The sequence below is a fragment of the Molothrus aeneus genome, chromosome 14 (genome assembly GCF_037042795.1).
Source record: "Molothrus aeneus isolate 106 chromosome 14, BPBGC_Maene_1.0, whole genome shotgun sequence".
Lineage (NCBI taxonomy): Eukaryota > Metazoa > Chordata > Aves > Passeriformes > Icteridae > Molothrus > Molothrus aeneus.
In genome coordinates, this window is record NC_089659.1 from 19,891,721 (window position 1) to 19,911,418 (window position 19,698).

General features: G+C 41.2%; 1 long non-coding RNA gene across 1 annotated transcript; it reads left to right on the forward strand.

Annotated features, from left to right (window-relative positions):
• Positions 1 to 12,282: 12,282 nt before the first annotated feature.
• Positions 12,283 to 16,659, forward strand: LOC136562602 (uncharacterized). The gene is made up of 3 exons (XR_010784532.1): positions 12,283 to 12,341; positions 15,911 to 15,975; positions 16,595 to 16,659. It is a non-coding gene; the product is annotated as an uncharacterized lncRNA (long non-coding RNA).
• The last annotated feature ends 3,039 nt before the right edge of the window (positions 16,660 to 19,698 follow it).

The following is a 19,698-nucleotide window of genomic DNA, read 5'->3' on the forward strand; positions in this document are numbered from 1 at the left end:
AAAATGAAATTAAAAAATAAAAATATGCTTTAAAATTAGAAAAATTAAAAATAAGAAATAAAAAATAAATTTTAAAAAAAAGCTTTAAAAATAGAAAAATTAAAAATTAAAAAGAAATAAAAAATAAAATTTAAAAAATGCTTTTAAAAATAGAAATTCTAAAAAAAAATGAAATAAAAGATAAAATTAGAAAAAAATAAATGCTCTAAAAATAGAAAAATTAAAAATAAAAATTAAATAAAAAATAAATTTAGAAAAATAAAATAAAACTTTAAAAATAGAAAAATTATAAAATAAAAAAAATTTAAAAATAAAATAAATGCTTAAAAAATAGAAAAATTAAATATAAAAATGAAATTTAAAAAATTTTTAAAATAAAATAAAAAGCTTTAAAAATAGAAAAATAAGAAATAAAAAATAAATAAAAAATAAAATTAAAAAAATAAAATAAAAAGCTTTAAAAATAGAAAAATTAGAAATAAAAATTGAATAAAGAATAAAATTAAAAAGATATAAATGCTTTAAAAAAAGAAATATTAAAAATAAAAATTAAATTTAAAAAGTATAAAAAATACTTTAAAAATAGAAAAATTTAAAAAAATTGAAATAGAAAATAAAATTAGAAAAATAAAATAAAAAGCTTTAAAAATAGAAAAATTAAATATAAAAATGAAATAAAAACAATTAAAAACTATTTAAAAATATAAAATTTTTAACAAATAAAAAATAAAACTAGAAATATAAAATAAAATCATTAAAAAAAGAAAAATTAAAATAAAAATTAAATAAAAAAATTAAAAATAGCTTTAAAAAATAGAAAAATTAAAAATAAAAATTAAATAAAAAATAAAATTACAAAAATAAAATAAAATGTATTAAAAATAGAAAAAATAAAAATAAAATTAAATAAAAAATAAAATTAAAAAATAAAATGCTTAAAAACTAGAAAAATTAAAAATAAAAATTAAATTTAAAAAAATCAAAATATAAAATAAATAGCTATAAAAAAATAGAAGAATGAAAAAGAAAAATTAATAAAAAATAAAATTAAAAAATAAAAAGCTTTAAAAATAGAAAAATTAAACATAAAAATTAAATAAAAAATAAAATTAACAAAATAACTTTAAAAAAAATTACAAATAAAGATTAAATAAAAAATAAAATAAAAAAATAAAATAAATACCTTTAAAAAAATAGAAAAATTAAAAATAAAAATTAAATAAAAACTGAAATTAGAAAAAGAAAATTAATTAAAAATAAATGAAAAAAAATAAAAACCGTAAAGTGCTGTAAAGTACCACAAAATTTCCATAAAAGGTAGTGCTGTAAAGCACGGTTGTCGTAAAACTGCCGTAAAGCACGGCTGTCGTAAAAGGTGCCGTAAAACGCGACTGTCGTAAAAGGTGCCGTAAAGCGCGGCTGTCGCAAAAGGTGCCGTAAAGCGCGACTGTCGTAAAACTGCCGTAAAACGCGGCTGTCGTAAAAAGGTGCCGTAAAGCGCGACTGTCGCAAAAGCTGCCGTAAAGCGCGACTGTCGCGCTTCACGGCACTACCTTTTATGGAACTTTAGCGGTACTTTACAACACTCTACGGATTTTATTTTGTTTTTCATTATTTTTTAATTAATTTTATTTTTTATTTTTATTGAATTTTTATTTTTAATTTTTCTATTTTTACAGCTTTTTTAGTTTTTAAATTTTATTTTTATCTTTAATTTTGTTTTAATTTTTCTATTTCTTTTATTTTTTAATTTTATTTTTTCTTTAATTTTTAGTTTTGATTTTTTTATTTTTAAAGCTTTTTTTTAATTTAATTTTTCTTTTTGATTTTTCAATTTTTAAAGCTTTTTCTTTTAATTTTTAATTTTATTTTTATTTAATTTTTTGTTTTATTTTTTGATTTTCAAAGCATTTATTTTATTTTTTAATATTATTTTTTATTTATTTTTTGATTTTTCTATTTTTAAAGCTCTTTTTCTTATTTTTTAATTTTTTATTTTTTAAATATATTTTAGTTTTAATTTTTCTATTTTTAAATAATTTATTTTATTTTTATAATTTTATTTTTTATTTAATTTTTAATTTTAACTTTTCTATTTTTAAAGCATTTTTAATTTTTTAAATTTTATTTTTATCTTTGATTTTTAGTTTTAATATTTTTACTTCTTTTTTTAATTTTATTTTTATTTAATTTTTAGTTTTGATTTTTCTATTTTTAAAGCTTTTTTTTTATTTATTTTTTATTTAATTTTTATTTTTTATTTTTCTATTTTTAAAGCATTTATTTTATATTTTAATTTTATTTTTATTTAACTTTTTGTTTTAATTTTTCTATTTTTAAAGCATTTATTTTATTTTTTATTTTTCTATTTTATTTAAGTTTTTGTTTTGATTTTTCTCTTGTTTAATTTTTTAATATTATTTTTATTTAATTTTTATTTTTCATTTTTCTATTTTTAAAGCTTTTTTGTTATTTTTTAATTTTTTATTTAATTTTTAGTTTTAATTTTTTATTTTTTTAATTTTATTTTTTATTTAATTTTTAGGTTTTATTTTTTATTTTTAAAGCATTTATTTTATTTTTTTATATTATTTTTTATTTAATTTTTTTTATTTTTCTATTTTTAAAGCTCTTTTTTTATTTTTTAATTTTTTATTTTTTAAAAAAATTTTAGTTTTAATTTTTCTATTTTTAAATAATTTATTTTATTTTTATAATTTTATTTTTTATTTAATTTTTAGTTTTAACTTTTCTATTTTTAAAGCATTTTTAATGTTTCTTCCAGTAAATAATAATAATAATAATAATAATAATAATAATAATAATAATAATAATAATAATAATAATAATAATAATAACAACCTAATACTACTTAAACTGTCTCTTTATCCATTGAACTGGCCATTTCAAATCCAAACTTCTAAACACAAATAAAACCATCATCCTTGTAGAATCTTTAATAGGAGGGGGCTAAAGATGCTGTTTTTGTTGACAGGATTTATTGGTTCTTGAAGGGCAAGAGGTGAGTACAAGCCTAACTACTTCTTGCTCACAGACCCGTCCGGTGAGTACAGCTTTGTATTTTGATGGGCTTTTGATGACTTCTAAATCAATTGCTCGTTACAGTAAAAAGAAGTAATGTTTTTTTGAACCTGACAGCAAAAATAACTTGAAGCACCAACTTAATAATAATTGATCACCCATCTAAGTTAATGGTTTTATGCTATACTATCAAAGTTTAAAGGTAAATTATCGTGTAGTAGGAGATAGTATAAAATGTATGTTCTGATGTGTAGGATGTATGCAAAGATTAGAGGACCCAAATTGTTATGTCTTCTGTTTGACTGTTTACCAAATAATATTTGGTTTTATTTTCCAGGGATCGGTGAATTTTAAATTTGGAGTCCTCTATGCTAAGGATGGTCAGCTTACAGGTGATGAAATGTTCAGTCATGGTGAGTTTTCCACCTTCTCCTTAATTGTTTTGCTCATCTGAAAAAAAAAAAAAAAAAAAAGGTATGTTTATTATTTGTTACCCTGTTCTGTCCGTTTCCTCAGTATTTGCTGGAGCTCTGCTTACCCAAGCTTTGGGTAAAACAAGCTTTGGGTTCCTTCTGTCCCACTGGGTGTTGCCCAGTTTGGTTGCATCTGGTGAAATTCACCCTGAGCCCTTACAGAACCAGCTCAAACCACGTGAGAGCCATTCGCAGCTCTCTCAGGACACCCGGAGGAGGATGGGTGATGTTTCTGAGCATCTGGCAAGTGTACTTCTATCAAAACTCAGCCTGTGTAATTTCTGGGGAAAACCCTTCTGTATCCTGGAGGGTTCCTCAAACTCTGTTGAGGATCCAGTTAGCAGTTGCTTACCTGGATGGTTCCAGCTCCTCAAGTTAACACTTGTACTCTTGCCCTGTAGTTTAGATCTATTGTAGTTTTGTTATTTTGCACGATTTTACGTCTTTGGAAAATAACGTGCATTTCACTCTTTGGAACCTCTCGGATCATTCTTTGGTGCAGCACCACCTAATGGGACACTTGGTTGCTGTGCTGAAGGGCTTGGTTACTAGGATTGTAAATCCCGGAGAGTTTGTAAGTCTTCTGTCCCCAGGGAGGTATCACGCTTTGTTCACTCTGTTTGTCAGGTGCTGCTTCTCGTCGGAAGTATTAACTTCAAACTGCCCTGTTCTTTTTTTAACTTTTTTTCCTGGTTCTCTCCGTAGGGCAGGGAAGGACTCTCGTATCCCGGTCGTCAGACTCAGCGCTGCCCGAGAAGATCCAGAGAGTGTAAAAATCATAAGAAGCAAATAGGACTGCAGAGGAAACAAACTGGAGAGAACAAAAGGTGATATTGTTCTCCTTAGCCTGGATTAGAAACATCCACTGTGCTTTGATGCCGGTGGCTGCCAGGGGCTCGTTAGGTCTTTTTAGGCAGGTGTAGGTGTTCACTTGTAGGTTCTATTTTTTGGCAAAGGACCATGAGAGAAGTTTATTTCTACATCCAAATAAACATTCATCTTATCTGAACATAACCTGTCATCCCATTTCTGACGTTAAGGACTCCTGTATAAATACTTGGGGAGGTTTTCTTTGTCGTTTCTGAATGGTTCCATTTTGGTTCCATCTACCTGCCGGATACTTGAACGAGTCTGAGGTGGTTTAATTGCATACTGCTTCCTTGAAATTCTGTTGGTCTCTGCTTGGAACCCTTCTTGTAGTGCTTAATGAAAGACTTCTGATGGTGTTTTCTTGCCTGTTTGTGTTTAAGGTCGTGCTCTGATGCATTTACAGAAGCCATGGCAGGAGAGAGTCAGCTGCTGGAGAAGAGGAGACAGTATTATCCCTGTGCAGCATAGAACTGTGCTACTGCTGTGTCATCAGCTGTGTCTGCACTGAAAGTAGCCACCTTCACTTGTAGGTAGCTCCTTGGTGCTTTAGGACACGCTGAGGGATTTATTCCTTTTGGGATCCACGATGAGAATTCCCAAGAGAGGTAGTAATAAGGTATGAGATTGGAAAAAAGCCTGTGTCCTTGGAATGTTGTTGTCGTCAAAAGTTATTTTTTCCTTCTTTCTTAGCCAGTAGTCAGCTTTTTGCTTTATTTTTTGTGGGATCAGTACTTGATTGTTTAAAAAATTGCTTCAAAATAACTGCAGTGGCTGGCCACCAGGACCTTGTTCAGATTTGCCTATTTGCTTGTAGCTAAAACGTTTCCATATTGTTTCTCGTTCTATTGAAGAAACTGCTGCCCAGTCAACTAAGAACTGAACATCTATCTGTCTAGGACATGGGGAGAGGATTTAGGTCGTGTCTTTGTTTCCAGAAAAAAGTTCCAGTGTAGTTTCTAACTAGAGGAAAAGGGGGGGTGAAGACTCGGGGCTCTGATGCCATTGGGGGCACCCCGAGGTGCCCAGGAGAGGGAGCCCCACTGCGGTGCAGGAGCAGGTATGTTATCACGTACTAGAGAGCAAATGATAAATAGAAATATGAAAATTATAAATATAAAAATATTTTTTAAATCGTTAAAGAAAGCGGTTTTTTTTACTTGTCAGTAGGCAGGGTTTTGATGATAAAAATGATAAATACAAAGAATATGAAGGTAGAAATCTAAGTCTAGAAATATATCATAAATACGTACAGATAAAGTTTAAAACTAGAAGAAAAAATCAGTTGCAGCAGTAGATACGATACATAATATAAATAATACTTTAAATACATGTCTAGAATTTTATAGATATTATAGATAATTATTAATAGATTGCATCAAAAGAAACTATATATATAAATGTGAGTATAACTATACAAAGTATAAAAATATTTCTATACCGTTTAAAAGAAGGTGTTTTCGTGTATTTTTTTGGTTAGAGATGGGGTTTTTATTTGGATTAATAGAAGTATTCTAGAAATATAAATCTAACTATAGAAAGATACAATCGATAGAGAAAGATATTTCTAAAAACACAACCGAACGACGCCGCCTTCGGGGGAATCGCACGAGCTCGGCCGAAGCAAGGCGAGAGCGGCCGACCCTGACGGCCTCGAGCGAACCGGGGCGAGCGGAGCCGAGGCGCGCCCAAGGCACAGAGCGGCTGGGAGTTGGGCCGAAGCGAGGCGAGCTCTGCCGAAGAGGCGAATGCAGGCGCCAAGAGCCCAGTTGAGGCGACAAGAGCCGACTCGAGCCGAGCGTCTCCGGAGCGAGCCGAGCTCCGCCGAGCGCAGCATCCCGGGCAGGGCGAGGCGCCGGGCCGGGCTCGGGGTGCAGCCGGGGCTCTGGGAGGCTTCCCCGCCTGTCCCTCTCTCTAGCCCTCCTTCCTTCTCCCCGTATTCGCCTTCTCTCGCTCCCTTTCCCCCATTCCCTCTCCCCCCACAAACCCGGCTCCTTCCTGTCCTGTCCCTAGCCCGCTACTCCCTTCTGTTCCCCCTCTCTCCTTCCTCTGCCCAGCCTCCCTGTACCCTCGTCCCGGGCTTTCCCTTCCCGTCCCGCTTTCCTGCACAGCCCGAGCTCCCTCGCCGCCCTTTCTCATGCCCTGCTCTCGCTCCTCTCTTCCCGTGCCCCCTTTCCTTCTTTGCCCCGCAGCCGCGGGGCTCGGGCTGCCGGAGAGTAAAGCCCCGAGGGCCGGAGCCCGGCGCCCCTGGGCCCTTGCAGGAGTCCCCGCGCGGGGCCGGAGGCTCTCGGCGGATCCCCCCGTGCCGCTCAAGCAGCCCGGCCGACAGCGCCGGAGCTGCGGCTTTGCCGGCATCGCGCTGAGAGCGACCCCCGCCCTGTGCCGGGCCGTCCCCGCCGTCTGTGCCGCTCCCTCTCTCGCTGCCCCCGGCCCGTGACAGCGAGGCTGGGCAGGAACCTCAAGCCTTCTGGGGGCTGGCCCCGCTTTCTTGTTGCAGCAGAATCCCTTGCTGGGGCCATGCACGTGTGGGAAGGGCTTGGGGGAAGCGCTGCGCTGCTGTCCAGGGCAGTCGGATTCGTTCTGAGCCTTCTTTGGGGGTCAGGAAAAGGGGGGGGGGGGGGGTGAAGACTCGGGGCTCTGATGCCGTTGGGGGCACCCCAAGGTGCCCAGGAGAGGGAGCCCCACTGCGGTGCAGGAGCAGGTGGGGGGCGGGCGAGGGGCGGGGGTCACGCTGGGTGCCGTCCCCCAGAGGGACCCAAAGCTGCCACCAAATGCACAGGGAGGGAGGGGTGAGTGGGTGTAGGATGCTAAAACCTGGCAAGGCGTTCGGTTTTCTAGGTATTGCTAAAGAATAGGAATTGGTCTCTAAACTCAGCTGGGGAGAAACCCTCTCTACGCACTCATTTGTTTCCAGGAATGTAGAAGGTTCCGACTGGAGATGGGTAGTAGTTCTGAAGATATTGCCGTGAGGTTTTGATCTAGGAACGGACCGAGCTGTGCCCTGGAACCCTCAGAACAGCTGCAGGGGCTGAAGGCGATAGAAGGGGCTCTCTGGCACCTTTTGCCTCCGTTCTCTGCCAGCGCCCAAATCGTGTCGCAGTCCCGGAAGAGGCGCTTGTCATCCCGAGAGCCAAAAGGAAGACGTGTAAAATGCCAGCTCTGCCTTGGGTTTCGTGTGGGTTTTTTACTTCGTATTGATGTCATTCCAGAGAGCAAGGAAAGAAGAAATGTGACCGGGTCCCACTATTACTGTGTGAAGGCTTTCTTGAAAGGCTGCTGTATTTCTATTGTCTTTTTCCACTCCAAGCTTGACTTTTCCCTTTGTTTTTCGAGCTCTGCTGCATTGGGTGTCCCAAGGAGGGCGGGGTTCCTCAGCAGGGCTCTTAGGAGGTGGCGCTGATTCTGCTTTTTCTGAAGGCGTCTCAAAGCGTGCTACCAGAATGACAGTTTTGTGCACTGGAAAGCTTTCCCTCAGTGCCATCAGCGCACGTCCGTGTCTGAATTGTGGAAGCAGACGGACTAAGAACAGCCAGCACCCGGAGCAGATGTCTGTTGGCTCTGTGTCTGTGAGAAGCGGGCTGTGTGCTGGACGGGGAGAGGCGCTGTTGGAGAGTGGCATCAGCGCCAGGTGTGAGCTGTGAGGATGATGGGGGGCTCGGAGCAGCCCCAGGTGTGAGCTGTGAGGATGATGAGGGGCCGGCTCCTGCCGGGGGGGGGGGGGGGGGGGGGCGAGGCTGTTTTAGGGGGAGGCTTCGCCTCAGCTCCCTTTTGCATGGAGCTGCTGAGAAGAGGGGTTCATGGGGGGCTCCCGGGGCTGTCTCATGGAAGGACTGCGAGAGCTTCTCGCAGCGTCTGGGCGAACACCTGGATACGCGGAGCATCGCTTCAAGGAGGTGCCGAGGGACGAATCTTTGTGCCGGGAAGCAGCAGCCGAACGGGTGAGCGCGTGTGGATTTGGAGCGGGGACTTTGGTCCTTTCCCTTTTCGATTTGATCTTGGCAGTCCCCCCTCCCCGGTTCCCCAGGAACAAAAACGGAGCTTGTGAAGACAAAAGAAGGAGAGGCAAGCAGCTACTCTCCTAATATTGTCTGTGTTCGAACTGGGAGGGATCCGCCTTCACCTGCGGTTCGAAGGGTGTTGATTGAAGGAAAACCTGCCTTTTCCCGGCTGTTAGGGGTATCCCAGGGGTGACAGGGAATCCCTGCGTTCCATTTGAACGGGAATGGGCAAAGTATTGTTGTCATCTGATGGGTTTGATTTGAAGGCAGCCAGCCCATTTTCATCATCCTAAGGTTTAAATGGAGGGGACAGCGCTGGTGTCCCTCCTTTGCAAGGGTTTGAATTGAGGTCCAAATCCCCCTTTCCACACGGCTTGAAGGATTTCATTGGAGGAAAGCCCCTTCTTTTCTGCTCTCCCAGGGGATGAACTTGAAGGGGAGAACCCATTTCTTTGCCCTTGTTGAAGCGAGGTGAGCGCCGCCCGCGGCGTCAGTTTCGGGGTTCAGTTGCGGGAAGCCGCAGCTCTGGCAGCGTTTGCAGGGCTGCAGTCGGGGCTGTGCCGCTGCATTTGAGGGCGCTTCTTGGGGCCGCGGCCCGGGCCGGAGCGTTGCCGCTCGGGAGCGCTGCCGGCCCGGGCCGGGCGGTTGCCGAGGCGCACGGGGAATTTGGCGCGGCAGCGGCGGAGCCGCTCTGCCGGTGCGAGCCGCCGTGCGGAGCCGAGGGCGGCTGGCGCCGGGCCGGCCGAGGGCGGCAGAGGCGGCGCGGGCGCTGCTGCGCCGGCCCGGCCGGTGCCGGCCGCTCTGTCCGCTCCGGGCGCGGGGCTCGGGCGCCGCCGGGGTCCCCCGGGCAGGGGGAGCGGGCGGGGGCGGGGGGGTCTCCGGGGCGGCGCCGCCCCTGCGCGCCGGAGGAGCCGCTGTGCTGCCGGGAGCCGCGCTCCGTCCGGGGCCGGCAGCGCGGGGTTCGGCTGCCGCAAGTTCTTGGGTGTCGTGGTTCGGAGGTGCTCTGTAGGGATCGATCGCACGGTTTTGTGTGGGTCGCAGTGGGTGTGCGCTAAGGGCTATGGCGTTCTTCCTGACCGGTACGGTTCTCGGTTCAGGTGGTGACGATAAAGGTTTGGTTTGAATCGAGTTCTGTAGTCGGATATTTTTTTTGCCGGGCTATTCTGTTTTTAAAGGCGTGCAATGGTTTCTACGGGTCGTTGCGCGAAGCAGCGGCTCGGCTTTTAATTCTGTCGCGGTGGCTTTTATTAGCGTGGGCGTGTAGCGTTTGTTTCGGTGGGTTCGAGGTGGCGTCGTGTCGTTAATAGCAGCGGGGTTTTTAAAATCTCTCTAATTGCGTTCGTGTTTATCGTCTTCCAGGGCTTTTATTGATTTGGTTTGTTTGATTGTAGTGTATGTTGTATTGTTACGGGATCATTTGGGAGATATTGTTAATGGTTACGTTTCTCTTTAGGCTTTGTGTTTATTTCTGGGTGGTATTTTTATTTTGATCGAATGAGGCTCTATGCGTTTATTCTTCAGCTGGGAATAATTTTTTTGTTGTAAATTAAAGTTGATTTGGTTTGGGGGACTTTTGTTTTACAAATGTATTTTCTTTTGGTTTTTTCCTTTCTTTTTTTTTTCTTTTCGTTTTTTGTTGTCCTTCGACGTATTTGGTGGTTGTTGATCAGTTTTATTTTTGGGAACGTGGGTATTTATATGGTGGGTCTTTTTAAGTAGTTGTTTGTTTTTGTTGTTTTTTTTTTTTTTTAATTTGGGTAGTTATTTTCTTATTTTTTAGTGGTTGAGATTTTTTGGTTTTTTTTTTTCTATTTCGTTCATTAGTTCGCTTTCTAAAGTTCTTTTGACAGAGTATTGCTTATTCTTTGAGTTAGTGTAGATGTAGAATTTTGGTTAGTTTTTAAAATGATGTTCAGGGTCAGTGGCACTGATTGGAGTTGAGCGAGTTGGTTTGGGTTTTTTTAGAGGTTTTTGTGATTTGCTGCGTGTGTTTCTCCAGGGTTTTCTTTTCGTTTGGTTCCATTTTTCTGATGTGATGAGAACTGTCAGTGAAAAGAGTGTTGTGTGTTTTTTTCGCTGGCAGTTGTTTGGCTGGTGGAGGTATCTTGATGGTTTTGGAAGACATTGGTGGGAATTCGATGCTGTTTGTTTTGTCCTTGTATTTAGGAATTGGATTTTAAATGTAAAATTCTAAGGATAGCTATCTTTAAACAAAACAAGTAGATGTGCAGAAATGGGAATAAACTTTTATTTTGATCTATTCGATCTATATTTAAAATTTAACAGGTAACATAAGTCATGATATATTCCAATAAGATATTGTATTTTTTAATAGAGCGTTGTGTATGTTTATAGATATATCAATAGAGATGATAAATATAAACACAGCTCAAAGGAAATTTTAAATATAGAAATGTGTTGCGAATCTATGCAGATATATATATATAAAATTATTAAAGGATTGTAAATCTAAAGTGACATAAATCCATACAACACGTAATACAAGTGATACTGTATATATCTTATTATGATCTATTATAGGAAATAGCCATAAATCTAGTACATCACTATGATATAATATCTAAAACATTATAGATATGGTAAATGTAAATACAACAATATTATTAAAAGTAGTTTAAAAGAAAGGAAAGTTTTGTTTTTTACTTGGCAAAAGCAGGGGTTTTATGATAAAAACTACAAATACAAATGATAGAAAGGTAGAAATCTACTTGTAAAAATATCTCATGAATACATCAAGATGGATATAAAAATTGAAAATATTAGAAAAAAGAAGTTGTAGCAGTAGATTTGGTACATAATAAAAATAATAATTTATCTATATGATGTGAATAATATATATGTGATATGTAATTATGAAGAGAATGCATCAGTATAAACTGTGACTATAAAAGTGAATATAATTATGCAAGCTATAAATATAAAACTATTTCAATATAGTTTAAAAGAAGGGTTTTTTGGTATTTGTTTGGTTAGAGATGGGATTTTTTTTGGAATAATAAAAGTATGATAGAAATCTAAATCAAAGTATAGAAATATGCAATCAATATATAATGATATTGATAAAACCACAAAATATGAATAAATACAGATAATAGGAATAGGCATAATAGATTGTATAAACGACGTAACACATCAATGTCCGGTATAAATATGCGTGTGAATAGAACTAGGAAAACTAGAACTATAAAATTTATTTCAAGAAGGCTTGAAAGAAAGGGGGCTTATTTGGTTCTTGTTTGGTAAGAGGCAGGTTTTTGGCATTTATTTTTAGAGGAGTTTTTTGCGGGGGGGAATCGCCCCTGTTCTTTTTTGCCGCCTTGGCTGCCCGCAGCCCCAAGGCGCGCGGCGCCCCCGGCTGGGGTGGGCGGCAGTGCTGCCACCTTGTGGGCAGAGCGCGGTACTGCAGCCCGCCGCCGCCAGGCAGCCCTCTTGGGCGTGGCGCGTGGCGGAGTTTGTTTGACCTTCTAAAAATGGCGGCCTAAAGGGCGGGAAGCCGGAGGACCCCGGTGTGTCTATCCGGACTGCCTGCACGGAACACCGACGCCGCCGCGGCCCCGGCGGAATTTTTGTGGCGTTTTAGGTGTACCCGAGACGGGCTGTGCGGTCAGCGGCGCCGCGGGCGGGCGTATTTCGGCGGTTTTCTGACCGGCATCTGAGTAACCGCCTCTCTCGGCCGAGGGGGGGGGGGGGGTCCTCCCACGGCCGCCATGTTGGGAGTGGCGCGTCACCAATGTTGCGGGAGTTTGTTTGACCTTCTCAAAATGGCGGCCAAAAGGGCGGGAAACCGGAGGACCCCGGTGTGTCTATCCGGACTGCCTGCACGGAACACCGACGCCGCCGCGGCCCCGACGAGATTTTCTGTGGCGTTTCAATTGCGATGATGGCATTCCGGTTCGCCTGCAGGGTTCGGCATCGCGGGAAATCGTTTCTAGGGCTCGAGGTGGGTGTCGGCATTTTGATCAGGCAGCTGGCAAAACGCCTACGCCTTGGGGTCTTTCCAAGGGGCGCTGGGGGCGTGGCCGGGGCGGGGCGCCGTGTTGACGCGGTGACGTCATTAGGCGGCACTCTGCCTGCAGTGCGCCGATGCACACGGCAGGGGGCGCTGTATAAATAGAGTATTAAGTATAAACTATCTAGAAGAAGAAATAAAAGCTCTATGTCACCTGCAGCTGTAGAAAATTTCAGGCTCCCATGGAGGAAATAGTTTTCCTAAAATCATTACCGTTTTGGGGTTTTTTGCACTCCCCGGTAGCCTGAATGTTTCTACTGCTGCTTTTTTATTCTAAAGCTAGAATGGAAAGCCAAGATTAGAAATAGAGAGAGAAAAAGAGAGAAAGAAAGAAAGAGTGAGAGAGAAAGAGAGAAAGAGAGACAGAAAGAGAGAAAGAAAGAGAGACAGAATGAGAGAAAGAGAGAAAGAAAGAGAGACAGAGAGAAAGACAGAAAGACAGAGAGAAAGAAAGAAAGACAGAGAGAAAGAAAGAGAGACAGAATGAGAGAAAGAGAGAAAGAAAGAGAGACAGAGAGAAAGACAGAAAGAAAGAGAGACAGAATGAGAGAAAGAGAGAAAGAAAGAGAGACAGAGAGAAAGACAGAAAGAAAGAGAGACAGAATGAGAGAAAGAGAGAAAGAAAGAGAGACAGAGAGAAAGACAGAAAGAAAGAGAGACAGAATGAGAGAAAGAGAGAAAGAAAGAGAGACAGAGAGAAAGACAGAGAGAAAGAAAGAGAGACAGAATGAGAGAAAGAGAGACAGAGAGAAAGACAGAGAGAAAGACAGAGAGAAAGAAAGAGAGACAGAATGAGAGAAAGAGAGAAAGAAAGAGAGACAGAGAGAAAGACAGAGAGAAAGAAAGAGAGACAGAATGAGAGAAAGAGAGAAAGAAAGAGAGACAGAGAGAAAGACAGAGAGAAAGAAAGAGAGACAGAATGAGAGAAAGAGAGAAAGAAAGAGAGACAGAGAGAAAGACAGAAAGACAGAGAGAAAGAAAGAGAGACAGAATGAGAGAATGAGAGAAAGAAAGAGAGACAGAGAGAAAGACAGAAAGACAGAGAGAAAGAAAGAGAGACAGAATGAGAGAAAGAGAGAAAGAAAGAGAGACAGAGAGAAAGACAGAAAGACAGAGAGAAAGAAAGAGAGACAGAATGAGAGAAAGAGAGAAAGACAGAAAGACAGAGAGAAAGAAAGAGAGACAGAATGAGAGAAAGAGAGAAAGAAAGAGAGACAGAGAGAAAGAGATAGAGAAAGACAGACAGAAAGAAAGAGAGAGACAGGAAGAGAGCCAGAGAAAGAAAGAAAGAGAGAGAGAAAGAAATAGAGAAAGACAGACAGAAAGAAAGAAAGAGAGAGACAGGAAGAGAGCCAGAGAAAGAAAGAAAGAGAGAGAGAAAGAAATAGAGAAAGACAGACAGACAGACAGAAAGAGAGAGACAGGAAGAGAGCCAGAGAAAGAAAGAAAGAAAGAGAGAGAAAGAAATAGAGAAAGACAGACAGAAAGAAAGAAAGAGAGAGACAGGAAGAGAGCCAGAGAAAGAAAGAAAGAAAGAGAGAGAAAGAAATAGAGAAAGACAGACAGAAAGAAAGAAAGAGAGAGACAGGAAGAGAGCCAGAGAAAGAAAGAAAGAAAGAGAGAGAAAGAAATAGAGAAAGACAGACAGAAAGAAAGAAAGAGAGAGACAGGAAGAGAGCCAGAGAAAGAAAGAAAGAAAGAAAGAGAGAGAAAGAAATAGAGAAAGACAGAAAGAAAGAAAGAAAGAGAGAGACAGGAAGAGAGCCAGAGAAAGAAAGAAAGAAAGAGAGAGAAAGAAATAGAGAAAGACAGACAGAAAGAAAGAAAGAGAGAGACAGGAAGAGAGCCAGAGAAAGAAAGAAAGAAAGAGAGAGAAAGAAATAGAGAAAGACAGACAGAAAGAAAGAAAGAGAGAGACAGGAAGAGAGCCAGAGAAAGAAAGAAAGAAAGAGAGAGAAAGAAATAGAGAAAGACAGACAGAAAGAAAGAAAGAGAGAGACAGGAAGAGAGCCAGAGAAAGAAAGAAAGAAAGAGAGAAAGAAAGAAAGAAAGAAAGAAAAGGAAAAAGGAAAGGAAGAAAAAAAAAATAGAAGGAAGAGAAAGGAAGAAAAAAAAATGAAAAAGGAAAAGGGTGAGAGTGAAAGAGAAAGAGCGAAAGTGGAAAAGGGGGTGAAAAAAAGAAAAAAGAGTTGGAGTGGAAAAGAAAGGACATTCGGGAGGGGCGGTGCTGCCTAAGGTGCTTCCGCGCCCAGGAGCGAAGGAGCCGTTTGATCCCCTGGCGGGAGCGCAGCTCCCGGTGGCGGAAAACGGAGCGGTGGCTGTCAGTCCGAGACTACAACTCCCGGCAGGCCCTGCGGCCGTAAAGCGCGGCGTCTGACGCAACGGCCGACGCGCCATATGAATGGCTGGCGGGCCGAGGCGGCCGCGCGCCGGGGGAGCGGGCTGGGCGCGGGGAGCTCCGGGCGCCTCTCCCGCGCGGGACGGAGCCGCGGCAGCGACGCTGGAGGGGCGAAGCCTCCGGCCGGCCGCCCGCACGGAGCCGAGCGGCGCGGAAGGGGCGTCCGCCCGGTGCCTCGGCCTCGCTCAGCGGTCCCGGTGGCGGGGGCTCAGCTCGGGCGGGGCGCGCTGCCGCCCGCCGATGGCGGAGCGCCAGGCGGTGCTTTGCTGCCGCGGGCCGGGAGCTTCAGGAGCCGCCCCGGGCGAGCGGCGCCGGGCGCTGCCGCGGTCACTGTGCGGCGGCTGGCGGAGGCGCGGGAGCCGCCGAGCTGCAGCCGTGTCCCTCGGGCTGCTGCTGCTGCTGCGGGCGGGGGCGGACGAGCGGCTGGAATGACACGGCTGCTGAGTGCCTCAGTGCTCGTGGCTCTTTCTTCCACGCAAACAGATGGAGCGGCATCGCTGAGCAGTAAAACACAGCGATGGCCCGGAGAATGGCGAGCGCAAGGAGCGCGCGGGCTGGATCCTTCTGCTGGCACAGGTGCGATCCGCAAACTCAGCCCCTTGTGCCCCTACCCTCCCGACCCCCAGGGGAAATGCTCTCCAGCCTCGAGCTGCTGCAAGACAAAACGTGTGATTTGACACTAGGGTCCGGAAAAGGTTTCCGTTTAGATTAGCAAATGCCTCAATTGTTCTTGGTTACATCCTAGGATCGGTTTTAGGCAGTGACTTTATACCGCTTGTCGGATTTTTCTTGTGCAATGGTAAGAAAATAGGCAGGTCTGATACTGGTTTCGCTTTTTTTCTACTTCATGTTCCATGAGCTGCTTTTATCCAAGCAATTGTTTTAAAGTTCTACTGTAGGCGTTTCTGGTTCACTTTTTTTTTTTTCTTTGCAGCACCCGTGACTTTTTTTTTTTTTTTTTTCTCTAAATCGGCAGCAAATATAGCTGAGTAAAATTACCTTGGTTTTCTTCCTTCTTAAATGTTTTTATTGATAATCCTATTTGAATATGCAGAACAAGTGGGTATGTCCTGTAATATATCCTAGCTTTTCTTGTTTACAGGGTACTCAGAAAATACTTTTCCCTTAGAGTCCCACTGAAACATTCTCAGTGCAATCTCCGTTAAGGTATGTGTTTACAAATAAGCCACCATCAGCTGAGATATTTGCCTGTGTACCTTTTCCTGTAATTCAGAGCTTGTGTTCTGTGGTTTTTATGATAAACCTATCAAACTTGCGAAACTGTTTTGCAAGTCTTAATCGTTGAAGGCAGCAAGAAGTGGTTTAAAAGCCTGTTCTTGAGCAGACAAAGGGAAAAAGTGTGAATTTGATGCTGAACTTGTCCTTTTTCATTTGACTTGCCTTGAATGATTTAGGAAGAGAGAGAACTAGAAAAAAGAGAGAAATAGAATTGGTTCTTGGGCCCTCCTAAAATGCTCCCCGTGATTCTGTGTGGAGCCAAAGTGAAGGGTGATGGAACAGAGCCCTGTGCTTTAGAAGGAAATCAATTTCAACCTGATCTCCACCCTGAGTCTCCCTAATTTCTGTTTTTAAAATGCAAACTAAGTTTAGGAAGTGTTGGAAGTTAGTATTTTGGGGAAGAAATGGCAGTTGCACCAACCGTTCCATTTCCCAGAGGCTCTGGGAACGATTCATTTTGTAAGCGCTGTAACTGCAATCGGTTGGTGGTTCGGGGTTGGAATGTGCACTTGCCCTCCTCTAAAGCACTCGTTCATTTGCATTTCAGTGCCAGGAGTCTTGAGAAACTGGAGAAGAGCCCAAGAGACATTTTTCATCCTGAGATACAAAAGGTAGGAAGTGACTTTTTTTTGTTTGGTTCTTTTTCTTTATGATTTCCTGGAAATAGAAGTAATTAAGTATAGATACTACTGGTTTGTTTCTTCCAGTAGCTAATAATAATAATAATAATAATAATAATAATAATAATAATAATAATAGAATACTATTTAAACTGTCTCTTTATCCATTGAACTGGCCATTTCAAATCCAAACTTCTAAACACAAATAAAACCATCATCCTTGTAGAATCTTTAATAGGAGGGGGCTAAAGATGCTGTTTTTGTTGACAGGATTTATTGGTTCTTGAAGGGCAAGAGGTGAGTACAAGCCTAACTACTTCTTGCTCACAGACCCGTCCGGTGAGTACAGCTTTGTATTTTGATGGGCTTTTGATGACTTCTAAATCAATTGCTCGTTGCAGTAAAAAGAAGTAATGTTTTTTTGAACCTGACAGCAAAAATAACTTGAAGCACCAACTTAATAATAATTGATCACCCATCTAAGTTAATGGTTTTATGCTATACTATCAAAGTTTAAAGGTAAATTATCGTGTAGTAGGAGATAGTATAAAATGTATGTTCTGATGTGTAGGATGTATGCAAAGATTAGAGGACCCAAATTGTTATGTCTTCTGTTTGACTGTTTACCAAATAATATTTGGTGTTATTTTCCAGGGATCGGTGAATTTTAAATTTGGAATCCTCTATGCTAAGGATGGTCAGCTTACAGGTGATGAAATGTTCAGTCATGGTGAGTTTTCCACCTTCTCCTTAATTGTTTTGCTCATCTGAAAAAAAAAAAAAAAAAAAGGTATGTTTATTATTTGTTACCCTGTTCTGTCCGTTTCCTCAGTATTTGCTGGAGCTCTGCTTACCCAAGCTTTGGGTAAAACAAGCTTTGGGTTCCTTCTGTCCCACTGGGTGTTGCCCAGTTTGGTTGCATCTGGTGAAATTCACCCTGAGCCCTTACAGAACCAGCTCAAACCACGTGAGAGCCATTCGCAGCTCTCTCAGGACACCCGGAGGAGGATGGGTGACGTTTCTGAGCATCTGGCAAGTGTACTTCTATCAAAACTCGGCCTGTGTAATTTCTGGGGAAAACCCTTCTGTATCCTGGAGGGTTCCTCAAACTCTGTTGAGGATCCAGTTAGCAGTTGCTTACCTGGATGGTTCCAGCTCCTCAAGTTAACACTTGTACTCTTGCCCTGTAGTTTAGATCTATTGTAGTTTTGTTATTTTGCACGATTTTACGTCTTTGGAAAATAACGTGCGTTTCACTCTTTGGAACCTCTCGGATCATTCTTTGGTGCAGCACCACCTAATGGGACACTTGGCTGCTGTGCTGAAGGGCTTGGTTACTAGGATTGTAAATCCCGGAGAGTTTGTAAGTCTTCTGTCCCCAGGGAGGTATCACGCTTTGTTCACTCTGTTTGTCAGGTGCTGCTTCTCGTCAGAAGTATTAACTTCAAACTGCCCTGTTCTTTTTTTAACTTTTTTTCCTGGTTCTCTCCGTAGGGCAGGGAAGGACTCTCGTATCCCGGTCGTCAGACTCAGCGCTGCCCGAGAAGATCCAGAGAGTGTAAAAATCATAAGAAGCAAATAGGACTGCAGAGGAAACAAACTGGAGAGAACAAAAGGTGATATTGTTCTCCTTAGCCTGGATTAGAAACATCCCCTGTGCTTTGATGCCGGTGGCTGCCAGGGGCTCGTTAGGTCTTTTTAGGCAGGTGTAGGTGTTCACTTGTAGGTTCTATTTTTTGGCAAAGGACCATGAGAGAAGTTTATTTCTACATCCAAATAAACATTCATCTTATCTGAACATAACCTGTCATCCCATTTCTGACGTTAAGGACTCCTGTATAAATACTTGGGGAGGTTTTCTTTGTCGTTTCTGAATGGTTCCATTTTGGTTCCATCTACCTACCGGATACTTGAACGAGTCTGAGGTGGTTTAATTGCATACTGCTTCCTTGAAATTCTGTTGGTCTCTGCTTGGAACCCTTCTTGTAGTGCTTAATGAAAGACTTCTGATGGTGTTTTCTTGCCTGTTTGTGTTTAAGGTCGTGCTCTGATGCATTTACAGAAGCCATGGCAGGAGAGAGTCAGCTGCTGGAGAAGAGGAGACAGTATTATCCCTGTGCAGCATAGAACTGTGCTACTGCTGTGTCATCAGCTGTGTCTGCACTGAAAGTAGCCACCTTCACTTGTAGGTAGCTCCTTGGTGCTTTAGGACACGCTGAGGGATTTATTCCTTTTGGGATCCACGATGAGAATTCCCAAGAGAGGTAGTAATAAGGTATGAGATTGGAAAAAAGCCTGTGTCCTTGGAATGTTGTTGTCGTCAAAAGTTATTTTTTCCTTCTTTCTTAGCCAGTAGTCAGCTTTTTGCTTTATTTTTTGTGGGATCAGTACTTGATTGTTTAAAAAATTGCTTCAAAATAACTGCAGTGGCTGGCCACCAGGACCTTGTTCAGATTTGCCTATTTGCTTGTAGCTAAAACGTTTCCATATTGTTTCTCGTTCTATTGAAGAAACTGCTGCCCAGTCAACTAAGAACTGAACATCTATCTGTCTAGGACATGGGGAGAGGATTTAGGTCGTGTCTTTGTTTCCAGAAAAAAGTTCCAGTGTAGTTTCTAACTAGAGGAAAAGGGGGGGTGAAGACTCGGGGCTCTGATGCCGTTGGGGGCACCCCGAGGTGCCCAGGAGAGGGAGCCCCACTGCAGTGCAGGAGCAGGTATGTTATCACGTACTAGAGAGCAAATGATAAATAGAAATATGAAAATTATAAATATAAAAATATTTTTTAAATCGTTAAAGAAAGCGGTTTTTTTACTTGTCAGTAGGCAGGGTTTTGATGATAAAAATGATAAATACAAAGAATATGAAGGTAGAAATCTAAGTCTAGAAATATATCATAAATACGTACAGATAAAGTTTAAAACTAGAAGAAAAAATCAGTTGCAGCAGTAGATACGATACATAATATAAATAATATTTTAAATACATGTCTAGAATTTTATAGATATTATAGATAATTATTAATAGATTG